At 32.6% G+C, this 5,320-nt stretch overlaps 1 long non-coding RNA gene across 1 annotated transcript; it reads left to right on the top strand.

Moving 5' to 3' along the window:
* The first annotated feature begins 841 nt into the window (after positions 1-841).
* Positions 842-4,282, top strand: LOC139493423 (uncharacterized). The gene is made up of 3 exons (XR_011656999.1): positions 842-928; positions 2,436-2,557; positions 3,582-4,282. It is a non-coding gene; the product is annotated as an uncharacterized lncRNA (long non-coding RNA).
* Positions 4,283-5,320: the final 1,038 nt, after the last annotated feature.

Here is a 5,320-nt window from a genome sequence, read left to right as displayed (position 1 = left end):
ATACAAAACAAATACAGAAACGAGAAACATTTATGAATCAGACAAACAAACAACAGTCACTCAACATCAGGTTCTTGACTTTGAATAGGAGCAAACACATACAGCTGGTTTAAACGTTAAATGTACCAAATGCAACTTCCAGCCTTACCTGGAACAAAAGTGAAACATCACAACATAGAAAGACACACTATGAAATATCAAATGAAATTAGGCTTATTCCCAGTAAACACACGACGTACTCCCGACGTCGGTTAATGGTCGTCTGAACGTCATGTCGTGAGTTTACGTCGTACCAACGTTGTGGGAACGTAAAAATCCAACGTTGGATGCAGACGTACAGACGACGTTATAAAATTACGTCGGCTTCACGTAAATTTAGTACCTTGTCAGGACGTAACATTTTATTACGTTGTGACAACGTGCTTATAACTGTCATAATCCGACGTAACATTTTGTTACGTCGTATCGACATTATAAGAACGTAGTGAATACATTGTAAAAATCTGGTTTTATGGGACGAATTTTTGGGGTATGTCATAATGAGTATTCCTGGATGTATCGATCATTCACCTTAACTAGAAGATATTTACGATTTTTTCGATTTAAAAAAAAAAACTCCCCCTTTTTTCCCCTTTTTTCCCGCAGACATAATTTGCATCAAGATGTCAAAGAAAATATTACAAATCCAATTTTAATGTTCTAATATATGTATTTTATATGAATATTTATTGTTTAATATATCATTAAAATTTTGTCATCATTTATCACTTGGATTTCATAATCGTTTTTCACGATTTGATTAGTGTAACGTTCAGCAGCATACTATGAAAAGTCTGAGCATGCGCACTTTTGCCGCTTGATTTTTGAAAACAGTGAGGAATTTGCAGTGGAAATTTAGCTTGATCCAGATTCCAGAACAAAGAAAAAGGTAAAATAATGATTGCACATTACACCAAATAGGTTCTCCATGATAAAAACAAGTTTGATTGATGAAAATAACAGCTGTTACCGTGTTGGGCGCCTCTTTCAAGTCTGTTATACGTGACCGTGTTGAAATATGATACTTTTTCTTATACTGTCAATATATTGCACTGATACAAGATATTTTAGCCATAATGTGTGTTATTTGAATCCATTTATCAAATTGCTTGATTAACTTGTGTTGTTTCTGAAGATATATGCAATTAAAAATAAGTAATAACTATAGAAAGTAAAAAAAAGGGGGAGGGGTGCACAGCCACAAGTACTTGTTTTCTATCTGTGACAAGAGCTACTATCCCTATATATTAAGGCTACAAGTGTCTTTTGCTCTGTTATTTTTTGATAATCATTGAAGCATAAAAGTCTTATCCATGTTATCAATACACCTTATCGCTATATAATCCCGGCTGACCCGGCCGCTTGAACTTTTGACGTCAACAACAATCACTTTTCCATTGTGACGTCAGATATTTTGTTTTATGACGTCAAAATTTTACGGGAACCTGTGTGATTTCCAGCAATGGCGGACAAATAGCGATAAGGTGTATATCAGAAAATGTGAAGCTAAACATCTCAACACTTTAGATATCTGGGTCCATTACAAACTCCGCACATTTCAAACTTGGCATATTACAAACTCGGCCTATTAATGATAATGCTGCATATATCACTGGGGGTCGTCGCTAACATGCATGAAATATTTGCCACTGGATGTTGAGCAACAAACAATCAATCATTGTATCACTGGGTCTGACATGGAAATAGACAATTGTGCCAATAAAGATGTTGTAAAATATAGGCGTCACAGAAAAAAATTAAGATAGCCATCACAGTTGTCGTAATAGGATTAGGTCGTTGTAGGAAGACGTCCCAGAAAAAAAAAAAAAAAACAACCTTCCAAGTCTTGAAAGTGTCATAATGATTTAGACTAGGATCTAGCCTTGAAAGTTGGGTAAAATTTTCTTGTTTTCAGGGTAAAACCCAGTTTACAGGTGTTAAAAACAGTACATAGGGACATCTTTTTTGCTGTACAATTTATAGTATGAAATCTACATGTTTATCAATGACGAACTACATGTACAATCACTAAATATGTGATCAGAAACAATGTTGTAATCAATCATAAAACATATGAATTTTGGAATGCATTTAAATTTGTCACTTTGTTCTAAAGATTTGTTGGACTAACATTTTTTTTTATATAAATAAGGCAGTGAATTTTCTCGTTTAAATTGGTTCACATTGTCATTTCGGGCCTTTCATAGCTGGCTATGCGGTATGGGCTTTGCTCATTGTTGAACGCCGTACGGTTACCTATAAATGTTAATTTCTGTGTCATTTTGGTCTCTTGTAAAGAGTTGTCTCATTGGCAATCATACCACATCTTCTTTTTTATATGAAACAGACAGAAGAATATAAAAGATAATTGAACGTATTTTTAATTTTTTTTTCAGAGTCTTGTACATGTATATAAATCCACAGATCCAATGTGTCTGAGGTTGAGGAAATCATTGCAGTAACCATGTAACGGTTAAGCATGCACCAGCTCAAAAATTTGGACCAAGATTTTAAAAAGGTAAACATCAGTTGATCAGCTCTTTTTCTGTCCTCCTTAACTGAGTGATATAGTTTAACTTTTGTACTGTACGTACATACATGTACATTGAACTCAAAATTGGATTTTGTTATCTAACGTTTGCCTAAACCACATGTTATGCAACCAATACACAACGCTTATCATAAAACGCAGAGTTTGAATTTGGAGAGCATTTGCTTTACTGTTCTCTAGATATGTCCTTTAAATTAAGTTTGATAAGATCATTTGTGGCTCATGGACACATTCTTCTTATATTAATTTTATTTATCAAATTATAATTTGTTGATTTTATAGATTGCGTTCATTGGCATATGCTATGAGGTCTTGTTGTATCGATGTACATGCTAAATTTATTAAGGTAGAATCCTTTGCATATCTTAAATTAATTGAAAAATGACAATATTGTGAAACCAAACTTCCTTTATTAATTATTTGGACTCATTATTATTTGTAGAATAACCACTGGTTGCTCCAGAAAATATTATGTCCCCTCTCCCCCAGGGAAAGCTCTTTTCTTAAATTTTATTTGGGGGTGGTTGTGTATGAAATACCAAAATGCAAAGGGAGTGTTGTTCTTATTAATTTTTAATTCTGTCGGTGCTGGGATTTTTTTTTTTAAAAGGGCTTAGGGCTGTCCCTTAGGGGCGGACATAGTATTTTCTGGAACAGACATAATTTTATTAACACATGTTCAATTTAACAACAAATTTATTTTTTAAATAAGAACGAAGGTTAATCATAAGTTATGAATAATTATATACTGTTGAAATTGTGTTAAATTTCTAACATACATGTACATCATCAAAATGTGTATAATTGGCAAAGATACAAACATCTCAGTAACAACATAACATAATTATGAATCTTCAGTTTATTATAGGACCAGCAATAGAAAAAATATTGATTATGTTTAAACACAGGATAATTTTTAAGAACTGCTGTAATTCATAAGTTGGGATCAATTTATTTTTTTGTATTTTATAATTTATGATTTTTTTTTCAGAGATCTGAAACCAACACAAGACCAGCTGGGTCAATATTCCTAATGCGCCTCCAAATGAGGAACTAATGCGCCATCAAATGAGGAACACAAAAGTTGTGTGTAAACAAAAATTGTCTCTGTAGTGATATTGAACATGTTTCATTTTTAACAAGTGACTGAGCTTTACCATTTGTGTTGATCTGGAAAGTAGAGGATCATAGTATAAATATGTAAAAACTATGGAGTTTTTTAATGTATTCAAAGTATTAAATTTTCAAAGAAATTGTTGTGTGAAAAAAAATCGCACTTCGTATTCCAAAAATTTAACCACATATATGTGAAAATGTCTTAGCTTCGAAACAAGCCATCCTACATATCCAGTGTACTATATTGACTGAGCTAGAGTAGAAAACATTACCAATACCAACTACATGTATGCAGAAACAATTGTGCAAATTGCCCAGCTGATTAGAGGGCAGAAAACCAACATTTGGAATGACATGTAGTACAATGTATACAACCAACACGAGACTAAAATTTGGAATAAAAATTAAAAATTCAGAAACAAACTATTATTTTTTTTATTGGTTCATGTAGCTACATGTACATTGTAAGAAAAAAGAAGTCTAAACTGTTGGATAGGTCTATCATTTTGGTCTCTTGTGGACAGTTGTCTCATTGGCAATCATACCACATCTTCTTTTTTATACTATCTCTAGTTGGTCAATGGAAAAATCCAATAGTTAGTTGAATTGAATTTCAGGTATTTTCTTCATTTGGGATATTCTTAGAAGTGTGTATGAATTGTGTAGAATATATATATTTATAAATTAGACAGTCAGATTTTGGGCCGATTTTCCTAGCTTGTAATCGTGTAGTGAATCCAGCTGAATGAATTTTCAGTAAATATTAAGGTAAATGTGGTAGTTTGTTGTATTTCTGAATAATTCATTAAAAATGGTTTTCCGTCGTCAAAGTGAAACCTTCATTCTAGAATTTCCGCCATCATAGTGAAATCTGTATTCTAGGCCACTGAAACACATTCAGAATTTGAAGCACGTACCAAGATGTCATGTTGAAGGCTGTACATGTACATGTACCTATAATTGCTAACATCATCAATATTTGATTTTAGGATAGAGGGTTGTCTTATTGGCCAACATACAAAATTTCCTTTTTTTTGAAAAGTATTATGTGTTAAAAGAAAGAAAAGTTGCATTTGTTAAATGGAAATGTGTAATTCTTGTACTTCAGTATTGCAAAAGTTAAAAACTTAAGACTTTATAAACCTTAAACAACTATTTTTGGGAAAACTAGATATTTATACATTTCACACTGAAACCTGCCAAAAAGATTAAAAAAAACCAACTTTTTGACAATTTCATATACAGCTGGAAGTTTGGAAATAGAGTATATATCAACAATTGTCCATCTTTCCCACATAGAAAAATTTACAACTTAAAACGAGTTAAAAGAAAAAATAAAGACCCTGTTTACATACTTCTTCAATGGAATTGCATTGATTCTATCAATTAAATGAGGACAAGGGACATTTATAGTTGTGCTGTGACGTTGTTACTACGTTTTATGATGGTAATAAATTACGTCACAAATTACGTTGTGCCAACGTTGTGTGGATGGTTGTCAGCACGTGCCTTGGAGTTCACAAAATTACGTTGTACCAACGTAATTTTACTACGTTGTCACAACGATAGTATTACGTTGTCACAACGTAATGTCAACGTTGGATTGTTTACTGG

The sequence above is a fragment of the Mytilus edulis genome, chromosome 10, assembly GCF_963676685.1.
Source record: "Mytilus edulis chromosome 10, xbMytEdul2.2, whole genome shotgun sequence".
Taxonomy (NCBI): Eukaryota; Metazoa; Mollusca; class Bivalvia; order Mytilida; family Mytilidae; genus Mytilus; species Mytilus edulis.
This window is presented reverse-complemented; position numbering and strand designations above follow the sequence as displayed.